Source organism: Suricata suricatta, chromosome 11 (assembly GCF_006229205.1).
Source record: "Suricata suricatta isolate VVHF042 chromosome 11, meerkat_22Aug2017_6uvM2_HiC, whole genome shotgun sequence".
Taxonomy (NCBI): Eukaryota; Metazoa; Chordata; class Mammalia; order Carnivora; family Herpestidae; genus Suricata; species Suricata suricatta.
In genome coordinates, this window is record NC_043710.1 from 34,130,687 (window position 1) to 34,155,600 (window position 24,914).

Genomic DNA, 24,914 nt, shown 5'->3' on the forward strand with positions numbered 1-24,914 from the left:
ACAAGACTTTTGTTTTCTACCAGGTATCACAAAGTTGGAGAAAGTGTCCTGGAAGATAAAAATGAGTAATAATAGATGGAAAATAAAGAACGTAGGGGCAAAAGAGAGAGATCGATGAGATAGACCTCCCCCAAATCTGATACAGTCAAGAGTTTAAAGGATATGTAATTGACCCTGATTCATAATACAGAAATAGTATGATACAGTATTGACTTGGCCTCCATACAGATCTGGGTTGAAGTCATAAATATATTCAAATACATCCATATCTTAGATATCTAACAATTCTTTTTTTAAGTCTATTTATTTTGAGAGAGAGAGAAAGAGAGAATGAGAGAGAGAGAGAGAGAGAGAGAGAGAGAGAGCGCAAGTGGGGGAGGGACAGAAAGAGAGAGAGGGAGAGACAGAGAATCCCAAACAGGCTCTGCACTGACTGATGTAGTGTTCAAACCCAAGAACCCTGAGATCATGACCTGAGATAAAGTCAAACGCTTAACTGACTGAACTATCCAGGCAGCTCCAGCCAACAAGTCTTAAAAAAAAATTTATGTAATAAAAGGAACATAATATAAATCTAACACTCTTTACAATCATTTTTCTCAATTGGAAACTGAGAACAAAACCACCTAGCTAGCTTAATTAAAATATAGATAAAATGTATGGTAAATTCAATTACATCAATAAATGATCATTTTCCTTTTTTAATTTTTCAAGAATGTTATCATTGAGATTACTGTGTAAACAAGTCTATATAGAAATCTACCTCAACATATGTTCACATTTTATTAATACTCAAAGAGGTTAATACAGACATCAAGAGGAAAATACACAGAGCAGTCACAACGTTTTCTAAATTCCACTGTTTTAAAAGTACAGGGACTGGTAGCTGAGAAACTTTTTAATTGAACATCAGTTTAGGCTGCAAAGAAAGTGAGGTAATAATCACTTTGATTCAGGCAGTCATAGGAGTCATTGACTCAAACCCTCAATTTATACAAATGAGGACACTGACGCCCAGTGAGTTTGAAGGAATTGTCTCGTCTCTCACAGCTAGTTAATGATAGAGGGAAGACTTGTATGGCAATCTCTGGGATGTATGTGATGTAACTTTTTTCTTAAGTACTAAGAGTATACATCAGATGATAACCTCTTTAAAATAAAAGCTATAACAAAATAAGTAGAGGGCTAACAAATAAATACATAAAAAGGGAACAAACAAAAACCAAATGTCTTCACAATATGAAAATATTTTCAGTGAGGAATTCGCTACCAAATCTCCATGGATACTCATTTGCTCCATGGTGCCACATAATTAAGGTCATTTTTATTCACAAATGCCCTCTGTGTGACTAATAGTCTTTATACAGGTACATAGCAGTAACAATAATAAAGAATTATTCCAAGAAAAATAACTAAATAGACAGATAAAACAAAGACAATCTGATTTCACATATTTACTTATGAGAGAGAGAGAATTTTGAATTTTACTGACCTACTTATAATTCCAAAAATATGTATGTGTTTTCATACCTGAGTCCTTGGTACTATTGTTTCCATTGCGGCTTGTCTTTGTTGGAATGAATGGTCAAGAAGGCAGCACTCCTACCTGACCTACCACAGACACTTAAAAGTAGCTTTCATTCCTACCTGTGGTTCAGAAGCCTTATCAATTAATCCCCCTTCAATCACCCTGCAACTAACAAGAACAATGTCTAGAACCTAGTATATGCAAAAGTCTTTTCTTCTTTTTTAAATTTTTTAAATATTTATTTAAGAGAGAGAGACAGTGAGCAAGAGAGAGAGAATTAATAAGCAGAGGAGAGGCAGAGAGAATGGGAAAGAGAGAAAGAATCTCAAGCAGGCTCTGCATTGCCAATATAGAGCCTAATGTGGGGCTGGAGCTCACAGACTATGAGACCATGACCTGAGCCGAAATCAAGAGTCAAACACTTCACCAGCTGAGCCACCCAGCCATCCCTATAAAAGTCTTTTCTAATTGAAAAGCCCTTTATATAAACTGAGCAACATGCTATCCATAAAATAATTTATTTTCAGGGTAAAGTTGATATGGCATTTGTTTCATTGGTAGTCAATTTGATTGAAATTTAACTGATACAAAAATATTTATAATAAACTCTGAACCAATATTAAAATATTAGACTAGGAATATACAAGTTATTAGATTCAAATAGAAATACCAAAAGAATCGAACTGACTAATTTATTTAAATGTGCAATTTGCTACCCATATGTATACATATACAATATATATTAATATGTATGTGCATAAATGTGCACATATTTATAACTCCATAAAATGACAATAGTTTCTTCAAAATGCACAGTGTCTTATTTGTTTAGAAAATATTTGTAGCTACATATATTATCTACAACAGATCAAATCTAGATGGAAAGAAAAATCTCTTCTGAGGAAGTAAAATAGACGTTATGAGGGCTATACACTAAAATTCATGCACAGGGGCACCTGGGTGGCTCAACTGGTTAAGTGCTCAACTTCGGCTCCATGTCATCATCTCAAGGTTTGTTGGTTCAAGCCCCATGATGAATTCTGTGCCCACAGCTAAGAGCCTGGAGCCTGCTTTGGATTCTGTGTCTCCCTTTCCCTCTGCCCCTTTCCTGCTCATTCTCTCTCTCCCAGTTTCTCTCTCTCTCTCTCTCTCTCTCTCAAATAAACATTATAAGAAATTTTTAATGCATGCACTTTACTTACAGAAGAGCTTAAGAGTCTTCAGGTGAAACCTGTTCAGTCTGCTTCTGGAAATAATTATAAAACATATGGCCATGTAATTTCTCTTCCCATAGAAGATTAGAGTGGAGGCAATTATGCTATTACTGGCAAGAAGTAAAACTGACTATGGCAACCAAAATAGAAGTTTAATGGGAATGAAAAAGACACAGGTGTACAGGAACAGAGGGAGAGATAGAGAAAGAGAACTGAAGAATGGAAGGAAGGAAGGAAACAAAAAAGAAACATCTAAGGAATCAATAGAGTAAGACCTTAAATGAAACCAGAAAAAGAGTCTGGGCCATGTAGAGAATGGCCAATAATGCTGTTGTGGGAGAGGAAAAACTTTTCCTTGGCCTCTTAGGTTCAGTACCTGAGGGCCTGTGAACTAAACTGACTACAGACAACATAAGGGGGGGAAAGGATACAAATTCATAAAATTTTACTTTATGTTTTAATGTTTATTTATTTTTGAGAGAGAGAGACAGAGAGAAAGTGCATGTGAGCCTGAGTGGAGGAGGGGCAAAGAGGGACAGAGGATCCAAGCAGACTTTGTGCTGACATCAGCAAGTCTGAAGTGGGGCTCAAACTCACGAAACCTGAGATCATAACCTGAGCTGACCGACTGAGCCACCCAGGTGTGACAAATTTATAAATTTTTAATTTTACATGCACAGGGACATCATGAAAAGAGTTGAATATCCAAAGAAATGGTGAGATTTGAGAACTGATAGGACATTTTAAAAAGGCAAAGAAATGGGGAGAAAGGCCACTGAAGGGAGAACAAATGAATCTTAGGAAAGATAAATCAGTTCTCAGAAGAGCACATGGAATATATGATAGTTTGTGTCCACGTCTGTCTGAGGGCGGCACCTCCTTCTCCCCTCTCCTTTGATGAGCCAGTCTCCCCCTGGTGGATGAAACTCTTCTGGAGACGATGTATGATAACTGAGGTTTTCTTGGGGAAGATCTGTTTTTTGGAGGGTAAAGGGATCTCAGAGGAAAGCCTCTCCCTGTGTTTGTGGATTCTCAGCTATTTTCAGGTCAGAATAATCCTTACTTCACTGTGACACGTTTTGGGCCCCTTCATTTGGCGTTGTGCATCACATCACCATTTGATACAGCCTACATGGATGTTCACGATGGGACTGCAACACGCAGTCAAGAAAGACCTGCTAGTAATGTGTTTTGCTTAGGAAAGTAAGTATATTGTTGTAACTAAAAAGCGATTTTCAAAACCAAAGTGATTAGATGTTTTAGTGATTAGATATTTAAGATGACATCGCTATCTAATAATACCTGGACACTAATGCAGTGGTTATCAAATGCACATATGTGTATTCACCTAATATGTTAGTTATTGATTATTGGTACATGAACAAAAGTATTTAATATAATTGCAATCCTATCACAATGAGTTTTCTATGACACATAAAAGCTCTTAAATATTACATATTTAATGATATACCCATAAAAGAAAAAGGCCATATATAATTAATAAGATTATATGAGTCCATAAAACCAAACATTTCCTAGATGACTTAATAAAGCAAACTACTCAATGGTTTCCAGTCTACTAAGACCTTTCCATAAGTGACAGGCCAAACTCAGGACCCATCAGTCATCCTGGCAGTGAAATGGGAGCTAAAACTGGCAAACAAACAAACAAACAAAAAAACCTCCTTTGTGTTGTGTATAAGGGTTTTTCATATTTCAGATCTTGTTAAAAACCAGAGCATTTTTGAGAGCAAACAGATGTTTGCTAGAAACTGACTGCTTTTCTTGTCATTTTCTTCAGATATCTTTCCTTTGTCTTTACATAAATATTTCACAATATTAGCACAAATCCAAAGATTATAAAACTAGGCAGAGTAGCAAGAATTCAAAATGAAGTTCTGGGGGGCACCTGGGTGGCTCAGTTGGTTAAGCCTCTGACTTTGGCTCAGGTCATGATCTCACGTTTGTAGGTTTGAGCCCTGCATCAGGCTCTGTGCTGACAGCTAGCTCAGAGCCTGGAGCCTACTTCCTATTCTGTGTCTCCCTCTCTTTCTGCCCTTCCTCACTCAGGCTCTGTCTCTCTCTGTCTCAAAAATAAATAAAAAACATTTAAAAAAATTTCAAAATGGAGTTCTGGATTGAAGATCAATAGAGTTCTAATAGGGGTATTATTTAGAATAGATCTGTTTTACATGTCACGTTCAGTCTCATGACCATTTGAAAGTATGTGTTGGGTCTACATCTGTGGTAGGGTCCCCTCCCTAAGGAAAGGAAAAAAAAAAACAAATGTGACAACATCCCTCATGACCTTGTAACAAGAAACCATGTAATAAGACTGCATATTTGTGTGTGTTACCATATATGGGAGACAAAGAAGTAGAAAATATATAAAAATGATACCACATGGCATCAGGGCTTGGTTCCTTGGGTAGAATCCAACAGAGCTGTGCCCGCATGAATAATGTTGCTTCCTGGAAAGAAAAGCCTCAGTGTTGACTCTCAGTGCAAGCATCCTGCCACACATCCATCCACATGTTGTGTTCCTTTAACTCCTAAGAGAGCCATCCACCATGGTTCTCTGAATGTTTCATGTTTCTTTTTCAGGAAAAGAAAACACTTCATAGTCTCCATTCTCAACAATTCCTTTACTACATTCCCCAGGCGCTTTCCGTCTTTATTTGAAGCTGAACATGCACCTTGAACACCTACTATCGTCACTCCTTCACCGTGAAGGAAGAATCGTATTATTGCACTTTTTTAATCAAAATAACAATCAATGAGAAATGAGCCAGGGATAATTTTGTCCTAAAAATCTAGAAAGACAGAGTAACTAATAATTGTTCTTTCATCACCTGGAATTGAGCTGTTACATTCACTCAGAAAACCTTTCTGAGCATGTCCTTATGTAAATTTCTTTGTTATGCCCTGGAGTTGTAGCAACTAACAAGAGGATAACATCCTAGCCGCCCAAGCTTGCACTACTAAGGGAACTGACAAAATTAAATGTTTCACAAATCACCAGCTAATTACACGCAGCTTTAGTAAGGTCTCTGATAAAGAAGAGAAAGTTATAAGATTATAAAGTATAGCTGCTGGATTCAGAGGAATCTTACAGTAGACAGTGAAATTTAAAGTAAGATATGAATTAGCTGGGAAAACAGTTCCGGACAGTGGTGCCAGGGTGAGAGGAAGCTTAAGGGGATAGAAGAATGATATTAAGACAGATGTGATTGGGCTCCCAAGAGGATAGTGCTAGTGGCTGCATCAGGAGAAGTGGTAAAGATTTTGGCCCTTAGAAGAAAAGCAATAGGAAGTCACAGACAGGATTTGAATAGAGGATTCCAGGGCTTCGTTTTTGTTTGTCTGTGGTGTTGAAAGTGGACTGGAGGGGCAGCTGGGTGGTTCAGTCGGTTAAGTGTTCAACTCTTGACTTTGGCTCAGGTGGATCCCCATGTCAAGCTCTGTGTGAAGACTGCTTGGGACTCTCCCTCTCTCTCCCTCTCCCCCCCCCCCCCCCCCCCCCCCCCCCCCCGCTCTTATCCTGTGTACACATTTGGATGCTCTCTTTCTCTAAAATAAATAAACTTCAATAAAAAAAAAAAAGAAAGTGGTTTGGAGACATCAGTGGAAATAGTGAGACAAGTTAGGAGGCCATCCAATCAACTGTAAATGAGATGATGGTATCTTAGCTTTACAGAATAGCAGAGGTAAATAAATGCATTCAAGACAAAATTACAAGCATAATTGCTAGGATATGATTATTGACTAAATATTGTAGTAAAAATGTGAAAAAATAATATCAATGATGATTCCCAGGTTTCTAACTTCAGCAAATGAGCTGATGATAATGATTTTAAAAACAACTTTTTACAAATCTTGCAAGAGCACAAATAACAAAATTGCCATATCAATCAGACTCACAAGAATTAAAAGATATTACTGTGTATCAATATTTATCCTAATTTCAAAGATACAACTAAATGAGAGGCATACATAAAGCAGAGAATTATGGGATCTCACCACTGCTCATACTTCATCTCTTGGCAAATAAAGACATCACTTAAGACATCTCTCATGGTTATTTAACAACAGTGTGTGTGTGTGTGTGTGTGTGTGTGTGTGTGTGTGTGTGTATCTCACACTAAAAGGAAAATGTTTGGGTCATGAAAAATATCCATTTTTATTCTGATATTTAAATAGCATGTATGTTCCAGATTACAGGGCTTAGTTTTTGTTTTTTATTAGCCATAAACAATTTTATTTTGTATTTTTTTAACATTTATTTATATTTGAGACTCAGAGAGAGAGACAACATGAATGGGGGATGGGCAGAGAGAGAGGGAGATACAGAATCTGAAACAGGCTCCAGGCTCTGAGCTGTCAGTACAGAGCCTGGTGTGGGGCTCGAACTCACAATCCATGAGATATGACCTGAGCCAAAGTCAGATGCTTAACCGACTGAGCCACCCAGGAGCCCCAGCCATAAGGAATTTTACACGAACCAACATTTCATAAATGTGGACCCTTCTGATGGTATATACCATTTGTGTCTTTGCCAAGAGGTCTGCTATTAGCATTTACAAGAATTGGTTGGTTTAATTTTCTTTCTTGAGCATTTCCCATACACGAAGGTAGTCAATTGCTGGCCTACTAATTCTTTCTCACCTACTGTGCATAAAAACCTTAGAAAATATGTTACTGCTTTCCTAAAGAATATACTGGAAACAAAATGAAGACATTTTTTAAAACACTATAGCACTAAAGCATGCTCATATATACTTTCAGATGCACTATAATCGATTGTTACAATAACCTTGTGCAAAATGTAGTATTATCATTTTAAGAGGAATGACACCCAGAAAGGTTAAGTAATCCAAAGTATGTAAATCATAAAGATAGTTCCTCATTCTACTTCTGAATCCCGATTCAGTATATCCCGATTTTCTCTATGTCACACTGCCTTCATACTTGTTTGTAACTTGTACATTTAAACACTCACTAAAGAAATGTAAACATATTATTTTTTTAAGGTTGATTTAGATATATTTGAAAAAAACCCTTCAGGTTCTTGGTCTTAATTGTTATTTTAAGAATCAAGAACCTGTGACTGACATGTGCACTGAATGGCTTATTCAAATTATTTTCAACTTGCATGAAACAGTGATGAATTTAGAACACCTTCTGTAAATTGCTGAAAAAGATGAGAACATAAATGGTGTTGTTAGGGTTCAAAAAAAAAGATGAGAAAATATAAAAATGGAATCTCATGTGCTAAAGACTATATAATTATGGATTTTTTTGCTGATTGTGTAATTGTAAATTCACTTGCAAAGTGTCTCTAACTTTTCCATATATCTTCTGAAGTTCCTACTAAGTTTTAATAAATAATTTATAGATATCATGTAATTGCTGAGTTTTATATAGTTATTTTCTCAATCACCAGCAATTTTATGGAAAAAAGAGGAATAATGTCTCAAAAAGATTTTGTGTGGTGTTTGGATTTATATCAAGAATTTGGAGGGCTGAAAGGATGTTTCAACTTGTTGTCCCAGAGTCTCCTGGGAACAATTTAAGACTTCACTTCAGCCACATTATTCTTAGTCAAGGGAACCCAGAAAGATTTCAATCCAAACAAAAATCTTCAGAATAGATCCCTTTCTTCCTTTTTTTTTTTTTTAAGTTTATTTATCTTGAGAGAGATAGCACAGATTGGGATGGGACAGAGAGAGAGGGAGAGCAAGAAGTAGAGAGAATCCAATGCAGGCTTTGTGCCCCACACTGAGCCCGATGTGGAGCTCCAACCCATGAACCATGAGACTATGACCTGAGTCAACACCAAGAGTTGGAAGCCTAACCAACTGAGTCACCCAGGAGTCCAGATTTCCTTTGTCTTTACAGAAGAAAGCAAACACTTTCCTGTACCTCATTTATGCATATGTGGTATATCTTCTGACAAGACCCCTTACCAAGAACACACACACACACACACACACAGAGTTTCTAATCCTGCTTGTGAGAAGACTATATCTACCTTCACTATGCAAATAAGGATTTACCTGCAGAGTTAATTCTAAGAGTCATTTTTGCTTTGTTTGGGGTTCCTTGACCTATACTCAGTTTATGCAGCAGTTGGACACTTACTTCAGCTTTGTCCTTGAACCTCAAGCTTCTGGCATGAAAAATGGGAAGACATTAGCATTTTCCCAGTACATTATGTGTCGGGGCCCCAAGTTTTCTGGCTGCCTCAGGCAAGGATTATCACTCCATTGAGTGAGCCAGTAAACAAGATTTGCATCCTGAGGCTGGAGATTGCCATTTCCTGGTCAAAATAACTTTGGCGACTGTCTTGCTGAGCTAGACGTGAGTGGCCAAGGCACACAAAAGATCAAAACCGTATTCAGTGTTAGTTCTCCATCCCCCAAGATTGCTGAGGCATTTCTTTGATATGCAGTCGACTCTGTAGCCTGCCTAGGTCAGCTTGCCTTGTCTTCCCCCCCTGAAGACTATATAAAGAACAGTTCTTTGAATAAATGCTCTCTTTCGCCTGATCGGAGAACCGTGAGTTCTGCCTTTACTCTTTGTGTCTCCCTCTCCTGCCCCCTTTTTCTCTCCCTCCCTCAGGAGAAGGACCCGCGACGATTCTCCGCCCTGCCGGTCAGGGCGGATGAAACAGGTACCGCCTATCGATCGCCAGGGACGAGCGGCCCTGGCCATCGGGTTATGACAATTGGTGCCTCAACGCGGGGCTCAGTAAAGTAACGCGACCCTGAGCTCGGGTTACGACAATTGGCCCCTGAACGTGGGGCTCAGTAAAGTAACGCCCTGAGCGCGGGTTACGACAATTATGTTTTACCCCCCCCAAAGTATAATTAAGACAGCAAACTGAAATGGCCATAATTTACTATAGTAATTACTCTAAAAAGTAAGAAACTAACAAAGCAAGAAAGGAAAAGCAAGAACAAGCTCATTAAACACTATCATAACCCTAGGCTGTCAATAAATCTTGAGTGTAAGGATCCTCTTATTTTCTGTTGAGAAGAGTTCCCTGTGATAGAGTTCAGAACATACTACTCTAAAGCATGGCACCTTGGCAGATAGAAATTTCAAGCTAAAGGAATTTGAGAAATGCCATGTGCAAAAAGGGCTTTCTGACCTTTCCATGTGGCAGGTCATAAAAGCTAGGAAGGTCTTTCCATTATTCTCCTGAAGCAAGTCATAAAAAAAAATCGTTATATGAGAGGTGACCTCCCTACACCTGAAAGACAGAGAGTATCCTTCTGTGAAGATGAAGTGATACAGGGAGGAATTGGAACGAACAAGCCTTGCCCGAGTTATATCTAGCTCATCTTTGTCCTATTTGTCTTTCCATGATGATGCACTCTTCATCAAATAAGCACAAAAACACTGAAATTTAACTGTGTCTTTGGGTTTTAATTTTCCTTGAAGGCTCCTGTGTCATACAAAACTTATATTAAATAAATACGTATGCTTTTTCTCTTGTTAATCTTTCTTTTATGAAGTTCCAGTCAACAACTTAAAAGAGTAAAGAGAAAAGATTTTGTTTCCTCTCCTACAGTTTCTGGTGCCTATGAAGGGTTGGCTGGATATCCCATTCATTCTGAAACAGGCAGATGAAATTTTGGGAAAACTAGCAGGAATGAGTGAAGGTTAAGAATTCTTACCGAGGTCAACTTTTCTGAATGTGTGTGGTGTACTATTGAGAGACACAGGTAAAAATTCCATTTGTCTCTTCCTTTTGAATTCAGATTAGCAGGAGAAAAACATGGTAACAATTAGCCCTTTGGATGGCGACTCTGATTAAATTGGGTTTGGGGGCACACATTGCTTATCGATCTTTTTCCTTCAAGGGGCAACTATTGCTTTTTTGTTTGTTTTGTCTTGTGTTCTAAAAGCTTGGTTTGGCAACACAAATTGTCAGTTCTTCTGTGTTTGGGCAAACAGCCCTCAGGTTGGGGACCCAAGAATATGGTCGGTAAAGCAATGATAGGAGTCCTAGACTCCTACAATAGAAAATAAAGGTATGATAGTAAATTTAACTCAGAAACAGAGCTGCTGTGCAAGTAGCCACAAAACAAAGATGCCCAGTCAGATAGTACTCATTTTAATGTCCGATGCTAACAATCAAAAGAGTAATTTAGTTAATTCTCCCTGGGCTCTTTTTAAACATAGGGTATTCTCAGCTTATTAATGTGTTTATTTATTTATTTTAATCACTTTTTATTTAACATCTGTAAATTGATTGTTTTTTTCCCTTCCTGTACTTCCATAGAACTGTAATTAGATTTCTCTTCAAGCATTTCTTACTCACTGTTATTCAAGCTGCTTCAAATGATGTTTGGTTTCACGTCTCATAAAAAATTAGTTAATTAACAAATAAATGCCCAATTTAAGACATTTTTGCTAAAAGGCATGTTTAAGACAGTGAAAGTAACAGAAAGTTAACTGCTACTCTGATTATCTAATTCTGAGAACAACAGGATAGCATGGCAGTTAAATGGAAGATAACTTTAAAATTTATGGTGGTTGAATTAAGGTGAGTATGGAGGAAATGTGGACAAATATGACATCTGTTTCGCTGGTAGGTTTTTTTTAAATTGTTCTGGTTCTTCATACTTGCAATCTGGAAACATTATTCTAATGCACATATTCTGTTTAGAAATGCCCCCAGGATGGGAGCCGCCATAATTTGTGGTTTGTCAAGTAAAACCAAGATGTTATGCAGGATGAATATATTCTAGAAACCTATGTACAATGCAGTGCCTATTTCTTTAATCTGAAGCAGGCTTCATGCCCAACATGGGGCTTGAACTTACACCCCTGAGATCAAGAATCTCATGATCTACCAACTGAGCTAGCCAGGCACCCCATGTTGTAACTATTTTTAACAAAACTGGATTGTAAACTTAACAATTTGTTAAGTGGGTAGATTTCACTTTAAGTAGTCTTACCACGATTAAAGAATATCAGGGGCACCTGAGTGGCTCAGTCTGTTAAGCATATGACTTTAGCTCAAGTCATGATCTTACGTTTGTGGGTTCGAGCCCCACATCGGGCTCTGTGCTGACAGCTCAGAGCCTGGAACCTGCTTCAGATTCTGTGTCTCCCTCTCTCTCTGCCCTTCCCCTGCTCTGTCTCTTTCTGTCTTAAAAATAAATAAAATATTAAAAAATTAAAATTAAATTAAATTAAAAAAAATAAAAGAATATTAATAACAATGATAATGGACTATAATCTGTAGAAGAAATAAGTAGCTTCAATTCCAGACTGATATAAATAAATAAGTGAATAATATTAAATGGGAAAGAACAGTTTATTTTTCATTTTAATTCATAAAGGTAGAAGAAAGGATAAAAATAATAACCATTTAAGGAACACCACATTAATACAACTTAAAATTATCACAGTAAACAAGATAATCACATATTCTTAAAGTGTCATCCAGTAGAGTACTTATAAGCCATAAATGGAAATCAGTTAACTTTACAATTCAAAAGCCTAGAGCTACCCCCTTAACCAACTGATGGAAGGTAACAACATCTGTAGTTATAGACATATGAACATTATGCATCTCCTGATATGATGCAAAAAGAAGGCACACAATATCATTCCTGTGGTATTTTTTGCAAAAACACATTTTTAAAATAGCTTTATTCTTTTTTAATTTTTTTCTTTTTTTAATTTTTTAATGTTTCCATATTTGAGAGAGAGAGAGAACACGTAAAGGAAGGAGAGAGGGAGAGAGAGGCTCCAAAGCAGGGATTCCACTTTCAGCAGAGAGCCCAATGTGGGGCTTGAACTCTTGAACCATGAGATCATGACCTCAGCCAAAGTTGGACACTTAACCAACTGAGCCACCTAGATGCCCCACAAAAACCATATTTTTAAAAATGAATCAACAACAAACACAAACTGACTGGTATTCTTGGAAACAATAGACCACTACTTTTCAAAATGGTCAGTCATATAGACAAATAAAGATGGTCACATTTTCCAGGATGAAAGGAAACTAAAAGAGACAGAAAATCTACACTCAAGATGTGAAGCTCTGGATTGTTGGCATTTATTCTATGTTAATGTAAGATGTAATATCTGAGAAGTAGGGTGAAGGTCAGACAGAAGTATATGATGTTTGCAATTTTTCTTATAAGCTTGAGTTATTTTAAAAGGAAAAATATCATTTTGGGAGTTTTCTTAGTTCCTATAGACAAATGCTAGCATGAAAACATTAAAACAAATACTATTAGGTTATGGATTCTAACATTAACTTAATAGGCATGAGCATGTGTAGATATTTATAGGAAGAGAAATAAAAATCAAAGCAGTAATGTGCCTAATTTTTGGACAAAATAAAAAAACGTTAAATATATCTTTCAAAGGGGTTAGAATTTGTTACATAATGCAGTATTTGTCTATTAAATTATTATTTTCTAATGATCATTCTCTAATGATCTTTAAAAATCATTAGAACATATATCTTATAGTAGAATTGTCTGTTTTATTTTCTCTCCTTCAAACCTAGGTAATCTCATGATCTTATCTTTTTTATTTAATGCTTATTCATGTTTTGAGAGACAGAGAGAAACAGAACATGAGCAGGGGAGGGGCAGAGAGAAGAGGAGACACAGAATCCGAAGCAGGCTCCAGGCTCTGAGCTGTCAGCACTGAACTCGTTGGGGGGCTTGAACCACAAACTGGGAGATTATGACCTGAGCTGAAGTCAGGCACTTAACCTACTGAGCCACCCAGGCTCCTCCCTCAAGATTTTATCTTAACAATAGCTGTCTACACCAAAAACTTCTTTACCATTTCGAGATAGTCTCCACGGATAATGTTATTTACTGTCACAGAAGAATTAGAAGAATGTATGAATATCAAGAAAGCCAAATAAATCACTAATATGTTGCTTATTTTAAGGACCGTATTACTAACACGTACATCATATGTGTGTGTGTGTGTGTGTGTGTGTGTGTATACACACACACACATACATATAGGATATTTTAGATTATATAAAGAGTCATTTTCACAACTATGTTTTTTACAATTTTATTTTTAAGTAATCTCTACACCCAACATATGGCTCAAACTCACAACTCCAAGACCAAGAGTCACATGGTCTACCCAGTGAGCCAGCCAGGCACCTCTACAACTATTTGTTAAGAAAAATAAGGACGCCTGGATGGTTCAGTAAATTAAGTGTCTGACTTCGGCTCAGGTCATGATCTCACGGTTGGTGAGTTTGAGCCCCACATCTGGGTCTGTGCTGACAGCTCAGAGCCAGAACCTGCTTTGGATTCTGTGTCTCCCTCTCTCTCTGCCCCTTCCTTGCTCATGCTCTGGCTCTTGATAATGAATAAACATTAAAAATTTTGAAAAGAAAGAAAAATACACTATTTTGCTAGAAATAGTAATTCCCATTAAGTGTTAGATTTGCCAGATACAAATATTGTGCTGGTGACATTTAATCATTAATGGTGTGTGATGTGTGTGAATGATAGGTCCACGGGGCAAATAGATTTTTTTACAAGATTTTCATACTCTTTAATTGACCTAATGCAATTTTTATTTAAGATGAATTAGTTGTCACCCACACTGATTTCTTAAGGAGTAATACAAATAATATTTTTAATTAAAAAAACATTTAATTAGAAAATACTTTCTGCTCTGAAGGAGGGCTTAGATATGATCTCACCAAAGAAAAAGTGCTTAAGCCAAGTGCAAAAAGTACTCCCTTAACATCTTTCCTAACAAATAAGAAGGTGGTTGTTGTTTGTTTGTTTGTTTGTTTTTTGCTATAGGGAAACTTGTACTGTAATAAATTAGGTTGTCTTAATAGTCATAGCACTTCAGAGCTGAAAGCAACCTTATATGTCATCCCATCCGGTTGCTTGGTTGTGTAGATAAGAAACAGCCTCAGACAGATCAACTAATTTTCTCAGCGAGGCATCAAAATCTTTGGAGTGTAATATCACAAAAATAAAAATATTTCCAGTTATAATGATGCCTTATAATAATGCTTTTCAAATATTTTCAGGGTGCCCTCAACTACACTTCAGTCAGTGGCTATTTAAACTGTACGGCATGGGTCAGAACTCATTTTATATATTTTAATTAACTGCTATGAAAGTGAGGTTTGAAATTAAAGGTGGCAAATGTTAACTATGCTATTTTGATTTATGGAAATAAGATAGAGCCTAAGGGTGAGAGAGGTAAAATCTTTTTATTCATAAAGTTGAACAGTAGGGTTAACTCTCAGCATTGACCTTCCTAATACTCTTGTATATAAGATATTATGTGCTATTAGGAGGGACTCATTTGTAAAATTTCAGTTACAGTTCTCTACCTAAATTTTCTGAAATCGTTTAATCTGTCAATCAACACCAAAAGATATTTTTTCTTCTTTTTTTTATAGTTTATTTATTTTTGAGACAGAGAGAGACAGAGCATGAATGGGGGAGGGGCAGAGAGAAGGAGACACAGAATCTGAAACAGGCTCAGCTCTGAGCTGTCAGCACAGAGCCTGACGCGGGGCTGGAAGCCATGAACTGTGATATCATGACCTGAGCCGAAGTCAGACGCTTAACCGACTGAGCCACCAGATGCTCCTCAAAAGATATTTTTAAGCATCTATTTTTGTGCCCAGGATAGTGCTAATTGCCAGAGTTTTAACAGAAAACAATTTCAACAGGACCCCTAGTCTAGTAGGGGATCATAAAATTATGATAGGCTATTGTCGTGTGGTTTTATTGGCGATATGATATGCAAAGTGCATTATATTCTGGTAGCGTATAGGAAGGGCACTGGATTAGTAAACTCTTCCTAAAATGATGATGCATAGCAAGCCATCACAAAATCCTGTGGCCTGATTTCTCTTCTACCTATAATGAAATAGCTAATTTTGGAGTTGGTGGCCCACTTTGAGTACCCACAAAACTTTATTTAAAAGATAACGAGGGGCATCTGGGGAAGAGAGGAGAGATGGAGGATACTAGGTTCGCATCTTCCCATGAATATAACTAGATAATACGTACACCATGTAAAGAACCCAGAAAATGACCCAAAGACTGGCAGAACAGACTCCACAACTAAATATAGAGAAGAGACCATATGGAGAAGGGTATGAACGGTGGAGATACAGTAGGGAGCCAAATGGACTCAGAGGCCTGTCCTGAGACGAAAGGACATAGCAGGCTTGGAGAAGGGAGAAGAGAAGAGCCCCTTGAGGGGACTACATAGAGAAGATACATCCCTGTAACATTTGCCTTTGAAAACCAGAGGGACCTAACAATCAATGAAGCCTAACGCCTAGAACTTTAAAAATTAGCTGGTTCAGCTATGGGAGAATTAGGAGGACAGAGTCCCCATTCTTAAAAAGAAAGCACAATAAAGAACCTCAACTAACGTACAGCATAGAAGCAGCAGTTTAAAAAATACCTGGGGTATATGGAAGGAGACTTATTTACTAATTTCAGAACATGTGCTGGAGGGGCTGGGATCTTTGGGAGAATTCTCCAAGAACAAAAAGAGCTGGCAGGTGCCATTTCCCTCCCTCTCCCAACAAGTGTGGGTGAGGATGTGGAGGAACAGAAACCCTCATGCACTGTTGGTGAGAATGCAAAGTGGTGCAGCTAGTGTGGAAAACAGTATGGAGGTTCCTTAAAAATAGAATTACCATATGATCCAGTAATTCTACAACTGGACATTTACTCAAAAAAATACGAAAAAAACCTCACTAATTTGAAATGATATATACACCTGTATGTTTCTTGCAGCATTATTTACAAGAGCTAAATTATAGAAGCAGTCCAAGTGTCTAAGGATCAATGATTGGGTACAGAGGAAGTGGTATGTATAAGTATACACATACATGTATAATAGAATTTTACTTAGCTATAAAAAAGAATGAAATCTTGTCATTTGCAACAACATGGATGGATCTTGAGGGTGCAGTGCTAAGTGAAATAAGTCAGTTGAAAGGCATTTAAGTACCATATAATTTCACTCATATAAGAAACAAAACAAGGGAAAAAAGAGACCAACCAAAAAGCTTAACTATAGAGAACAAACCGATGGTTATCAGAGGGTGGAAGGTGGGGAAGAGGAGTGAAATAGGTGATAGGGATTAAGGGCACACTTAGCATGACGAACACTGAGTAATGTAGAAACTTGTTGAATCACTATATTGTACACCTGAAACTAATAAAATAATGTACATTAACCATCATAGAATTAAATTTTTTTAAAAAAGGATAAAGCAATGTTTTCAAAGAATTAGACATTAAAACCAGGCCCTGATAAATTCCAAGGAATCAAACAATATTTTAAAATTGTATCCTTTGCATGTAGAAGGACTTGGGTAAAATTCTAGCCATTCAGAAATGTTCCCTTAGGTTCCACAATTCAAGGTGATTGATTAGTAAATTAACTGCATACTATAGTAAAATCGACCCTTTTCTGAGGAAGAAAAAAGATAACAAAATCTGGATAATATAAATCAACCATGCCCAATGTACATTAAAAAAAAAAGCTAATTGTGAAAAAATAACAAATACAAGATATGGGCTGTCATCGTAAACAGTTAAAATAATTAGACAAAATATACGAAATTTTCATTAACTTTTTTAACATTTATTTATTTTTGAGAGACAGCATGAGCAAGAGAGGAAGACACAAAATCTGAAGCAATCCCCAGGCTTTGAGCTGTCAGCACCGTGCCCGATGTGAGACTTGAACCCACGAACTGTGAGATCATGACCTGAGCTGAAGTCAGACGCTTAACTGACTAAGCCACCCAGGTGCCCCTGAAGTTTCCATTTTTAGATATTGGACAATAGGTAGTATTGACTGAAATCTTTGAACTAACACATAAGATGATGTCTATTATTGCCATATCTTTCTGTATGGAGGCACTCTATGGCTTAGGAGGAGGTAGATGAGAGCCAACTAGAGCACAGAAGTCTTTCTGAAATAAAAGGACAAATACCAGAGTTGGAAGGAGGTAGAATTTATAGAGAAAAATATCAGAGAAGAGAAAGCTGTAGGGAAAAATCTCCAGAAATTTTTATGGATGTCCACCTAAGTTTTGGCTCTAAACGTGGCAGAATATGCCACCTCACAATACACCATTTTGACTTGAAGACTGTTTTAAGCTGAAGGCACTTGATAAGACACAGATAAAAGAAAAGTTCCCTGTTCTCTTGCATTTGTCTAAAATAAAGGTATAAATTTACAAAGCTATCCCTCCTTCCCTCTCTACCAGGAAGAATAAAGGCTAATTAACAGAGATACTTTAGAGCCTTATCAATGGAGAAGGTACAGACGTAAGTGTGCATAAAGTTTACTCTTGCTTCCGTAGTTTTTCCTCCTTTTTCCATCGGTATCTCCTATGTAGACATGTACTATTATTAAGCTTGTGTTTGTTTTTCTCTTGCTTATCTATCTTTTGTTATAAGGGTTCCAGTAAAAGTCTCAGAAGAATTAAAGAAAAGTAGGGTCCCCTTACAGCTAAATAATAGCTACACATTTGTAAACTAAGATCATGCAAGGACAGTTAAATAACTACTGGTTTATTCTACAAGACGACAAATTCTTAGCATTCACCCAGGGCTGGGAGATGTTCAAATTCTGACCAGCTGCAGTGGTTCAAACTCCAGATCTGTCACATCTTAATTGTACGGGGCAGCCATCCCACATACTTTAACCACGCTAGTATAAGGATGCACAGAAATGTAGAGAGATAAATGAGCATACACAAGAGAGAAATGGAAGATATAAAAATGAAGGAAATAGAACTGCTAAAAAAACACTTTTTTAAAAATCGTTGGATAAGTTTACCAATACTTAGGATCCCACAGACCAAAAGGTTAGTGAAACCAAAGTTAGAAAAATGAGAATTAAAAAAGATACATTTGTGAGATAATATCAAACATTCTCATACATGTGTACCTGGAATCACAGATGGAAACAAGTGAAGGTAAGCCACAAAGATATTTGAAGAAACATATTCATTTACTTTTTTAAAGTTCATGAAAACTCTAAATCCATAAATCCAAAACTGCTCAACGTTAAGCAGGATAAGCATAAATTAAAAAAAATATCAAGGCTGTTCATATTCAAATGGATGAAATATAGTCATAAAAAGAAAATCATATGATCAGCCAGAAAAAGAAACAAATTATTTGTAGAGAAAGAAATTTTAAGAATTGTTGCTTACTTATCAAAAACAATGCAAAGACAAAGAAAATGATATATATTTAACTTGCTAAAAACAATCTGTCAATGTTGAAGTCTTTATCCAATGAAAGCAACATTTATAAATGAAGGTGAAATAAAGACCCACTGCAGACCAAAAACTACCTGAAGAATGTCTTGAGAAAATTTACACTTTGAGACATATTAAATTAAGCTCCTTAGACTGAAGAAAATGAGCCAGTTGGGAACTTTGTAGTATGTATAGAAATAAACAGTACTAGAAATGGTAAAATACATACAAAATATAAATATACAATTTCTTGAACTTTCCTTAAAAATCTTCAAATTCTAATTCAAAGAAAATTAATATAAATATATTTTGGGGCTTATATGCATAGAATTTTAATGTTAAATATAGCTCTAAAGTTGGAAGGGACAAATGGAATTAATTGCACTCTTGTTAGTTTCCTACAATGTACATTTAACACTATATTTTAAAAAGTAAACCGATATGTAAAAATATATGTTTCAAATTTCAGAACAGTAAAGTATAGCAAGAAAATATAACAATGGAGATAAAATAGAATTTTAAAAGTTTAATGTAATTATTTTGTAATAGGGCATAAAAATAGGGAAAATGGAACACGATATAACTGAAGCAATTAGAATACAAAAAATAAGACTAAGAGTTAAACAAGTCTATATCAATATTTATAGTAACCTTAAATGGCCTAAATATACCTTATTTTCAACCTGGATAAAAAGGTAAAATGAAAGTGTACATTTCTAAAAAAGAAAGTTAAATATAAGTTCAAAGAAGAGTTAGAAAAACATCATGCAAATAATCCTCATAAGAAATCCTTACTGGCTATATAAATATCAAATATAAATTAGATAGTGTATGTTTCAAAGGACAATATTAGAAAATAAAAAGGCAGAGCATGGGTGAAAATATTACAGAATTGTTAAGGTACTTGTATCAAGAATATTCAAAGAACTCATAAAACTCATTAATAACACTACAAATAATCCAATCTTTGGAAGTGGCAAAAGGATCTGAATAGATATTTCTTGAAAGAAGATGTACATATTGCTAACAAATACACGAAAAGATGCTCAACATCATTAGTCATTGTGTATATGCAAATCAAAACCTCAGGGAGGTACCTCTTCACACCACTATGCTGGCTATAATGGAAGAGCCACATGTTAGCCACTGTTGGCAAGGACATGGAACCATTGGAACACTTATACGTGTTGGTGGAAACAAAATGATGCAGAAACTTTGGAGAATAGTCTGACACTTTCTCAAACACTGAGGATCATGCAACATAGCAATTCTACTCTTAGGTAAATATTTAAGAGAAATAAAAGCACATGACTGCACAAAAACATGTATATGATATTGATAGTGACATTACACGTAAGAGTCAAAAGATAGAAACAAATGAATTGTCCATTAAGTGATGAATGGATGAACAAAATACAATATAGCCATGCAATAGATAGTATGTGCTCCAAAAAAGATAGAATTACTGAAGTATTTTATAACATGAATGAACTTTGAAAATTTTATGATAAGTGAAAGAAAACCAGTCCCAAAAGACTATGCTTTGTAAGAGTCCACCTAAATGAATAAGTAATACATAGACACGCAAAGTAGGTAAGTAATTGCTTAGGGCTAGGTTCATAATAGAAGACAAAAGAGTCATAGCTAAAGACTAAGTCTTTTCTGAGGAAGTTGTACAGGACAACTTTGCTACAATTCTAGGAAGTTCTGCCAAAAACTGAAGCTAATAGAAAAGGGGGGAAATGTGGAATCACAGGTACAGGAAAAGAGTAAATGAGAATTTCACTGAAATTCTTCATATAGAAGTATCTGAGGCCAGGTATTTCCTTTAGACCCCTGGAAATTCCCAATCACATGAATTAATACTTTTTTCACTGTTTGCAGAAATTATTTTGAGTTGAAGTTTTTCACCTGTAACCGAATGTCCTGATATCACATTTGATTGATGTTCATTTTACCTAGTTAACAACAATTACAATGTGGTCACTTTCAAGAGAAGCACACTGGGTGTGGCCCTGTCTGACCTGCGTGGCATAGGGGATGTCCCACTTCATGGGCTAAACTTCACTTCCATCTTCCTTATTTTATACTTATTTCTTCATGCAAAACAAAATTAACACTATTAAATTTCCATTACTTATATTGCTAAGCATAAAATCAAAGTTGACTCAAGCCAATTAGCCAAAATTATAGGCTATCTAGGCTATAATCATTCCTAAACATTATCTTATGAGTAATCTGATAGTTTTTACTAAGCAGCAAAATGACTAAAGAATCCTTTACGGTTTTGAAACCTACAGTTCTGTCACAACTCCGCAATCACTCAGAGATGAAGAGGTCTCTTCCTTCTTTATGCATAGTTAGCTTTGGAGTTAATAGTCTTCCTTTATAGACATGAACCACTTACACATAAGGTTAGGGAACCCTCTCAGGCATATATCAGAAAAAAATATCTGTACAGTTATGGGGAATAGGAAATACTTTTTACAGTTATACAAATATATATGAGCCATATATGAGCTCATACATGAGCCATAGTTTCTGTGACTTTAAAGTGAGTAAAGACCATTAAGTATGTCAAAAACAAAAATCAAACAAGTATAAAGCTGATTTCATCAAGTCTATTGCCATAGGGCAAGGCTATATATCCAAAGATTAGAATGTCTTGGTGAGGTGGTTTTGCCTTATCGTTTTACAGGAAGCAGTACACAGATGGTTACAAGAAAGTGGTTTATAAGGGAATTCTTAGTCACATGAAGAGAAAATGTTTATCATTGTGTCTAGCTGGTTAAAAGGGATCAAACTGTTCAGCTAGTCTTTTAAGAATCGCTTTCCTGGGGTTAGAATTGCACTGTGCCTAGAGCATAGAGATCATTTAGTATGATTTCTCCATAATTATCATTGGTGTATCATATCGTAACTTTACGAAATCAGCTCCTGAGTTAGGGTCTTTTCTCTCTCTCCCTCTCCCCCTCCCCCTCCCCCTCCCCCTCCCTCTCCCTCTCTCTCTTTCTCTCTCTCTCTCTCAGTCCTAACTGACAGGGCATAAAATAAACTCTTTGTCTACATTGTGTGAACGGAGTAATGTCCTCCTCATGAATTCACTCCCAGGGTTTCCGAGACATGCTATTGCTTGGCTAATCCTTATCTCCTAGACAGTCACCAGCGAGGTGACTGCAGATAAGCCTTGTTTCTCTGGTTAAGTGTCAGAATTGTCCCAGGATACACTTGCATTTATCACCAACCTGGTAATTTACCTACATTTATTTCTCTGTGTGATTCTGTCAGTGAATTAGAAAATATACGTGTGATAAGACAGCTTAACAGCCTACAATCAATGCAATAAATAAATTCAGCTCACTCTATAGATGTAAATCATTGTCATGATTCTGTTTGAATGCACCTTGTTTGCCTTAAGTTGTTTAATCTAGCACAGACGTGATTCAATCATCAAGTTGCTCTTAAATAGCATAGGAATGCAGGTTGAAATTACTCTGCAGCATAAATTTCTCTTAATGTCTTTTTATCCTAAGTAATATCCATTCTTAGAACTTCCATTTAAAAAATGGAAAATGTAATAATGTCACATACATACCATTTTCCCAGCTGCAATTTTCAAAAGAATGAGTTCTACAAAAATTTTCCCCAAAGGGGTAACTCTAGTTTGTTTAAATTAGTTTTAAAATAGATTTTAAATTATAGGTTTGAATCATTACCAGTCTTTCCATTGGCTCACATCTAGAATGACATTTATTACAAATCCCACATTAGTATAAATCACTTTCCCACTTGTCTTTGGGGAATTATCATGATTAAAGACCCTCTTTCTGACATGACCCTCATTCACAAAAAAACAAACTTTGTTAGCCCTAAGGTTCTTCATTAAATCTTTAAATCACTTTACAACTAGAATCAAAATTTGTGTTTAAATAAATTTTCCTTTAGATATAAAGTTATATTATCTACATAACTTAGTGAGATAAAAGCCAACACTTCTTCTATAATTAAGAAACTATGAGTTCCATTGAAACTAACATGAAAATTGAAATAAGATGTTTTCATTACAGTTCTGTTATTTCCAGGTATTATAGTATTGGATATGTGAGTTTTTTTTTATATTTCAATCTTTTGATGAAACATTAGAATTTTGCAGTATAGGATACCAAAGTAAAATTCTATTGGTAATGCAACATAATTGTAATGTGAATTTTACAAATAATGCTTGCTATTATCTCTCTCTCTCTCTTTATATAGTACATATAGAATATCTGTACACATAGTACAAATAGTATATATATTGTATATAGTATGTATCATATATATAGTATGTAGAGTATATATATATGTATATATATATTACAGCAACTTTTCTGTATATGAGTTATATGAGTAATATGAGTAACAAATCATGTTAAATGATTTCTATGCACTAGACACAATTCTATCTTATATATAGTATATATAGTTATTATATATAAATAGCTGTTATAAATTATAATTTCTATAAAACTTCTTTTGCTTTTAGGAAGTCATAATATGTAACATTGACTACTTGGGTAAAGTTATAAAATATTATTATTCTTACAAACTACTAGTATAGTGTCTCACAATCATGTATACTCTGAATGTTTTAGAAATAGAATATTCTTCACAATAAATATAATACAGAAAATGGGTATTATAAAGAAAATACAGAAGGTAGGTTAGATAATTTCTACTGGATATATAGAGAGCTAAAAAGACAGTGAAACACAGCCTTTTGCTTGGAATTCCAAAAATTTGAATTGAATCAAAGCATGTTAGGACATGTAAATTTATACTTGTCGAAAAGAGAAAACTTTATTAAGTCACAGTATTTTTGAAAGCCCTGGTGAGGTCTGGCTTGAGGTTTCCCTGAAGACACGTGATATTTATATCCCTATCCATTTTGAAGGTAATTGGATTTCTGGCTGCTGTATGTCAACAGACACTCATTCATTTACATATGGCAACTGTGGTAGACAAGATTTTTGATGTATAGGTCAATTTTAGGAGAATTTACATCTTTATCATGTTTAGACATCCAACTGAGCACAATATGTTTCTGCACTTTCCTATGTGCTGTTTAATTTCTTTCATTAATATTCATATTTTTCAGTGTACAGAATTTACATGTTTTTCTTTGATTTTTACCTAATAATCCTTTTTACAGATATTTTAACCGTTATTTTTAAATTTTGGTTTTCACTTACATTGCCAGTGTGTAGAAATACAGTTGAATTTTTGTGTGTGTTAATATTGTATCTATAATCTTCCTTAACACACATTAATTTTAGAGGTGGTTTTTGTTTTTGTTTTTTTATTGGATTGGTTGAAATTGTCTAGGTATACAGCCATAATATAGAAAATGGAAATAGAAAAAAAATAATTTTTAATCTGTTTAACTTGTATTTCTTCTCCTTGCATTGACTTAGACTTCCCGTATGATGTTAACTGGGAGTGAAGTGGACATTTTTGCCTTCCTCCCAATTTTATGGGTAAAGGAATTACTCTTTAATTAAGAAATATGATGTCAGCTACAGGATTTTGTAGATGACCTTTACAAAGTGATGGCTTCTTTTTTGCTGATAATTTTTATCATAAATGAATATTGTATGTTAAGAAATGCCTTTTCAAAATCAAAAGGATTGTGTATTTTTTTCTTCTTTTTCACACTATTACACAGATTTTCATTGACCAAATTTTCACAATTCAATAACCATTGCATTTCTGGGGTAAATTTTACTTGATCATGGTTAATTTTTCTCTTCATATATTGCTAGGTGTGTTGCTGTTGTGTTTACACATTGTTAATGTTTTTGTGGCTATAATAACAAGGGATATTGGTCTGTAGTTTTCTTTTTTGTGTTGC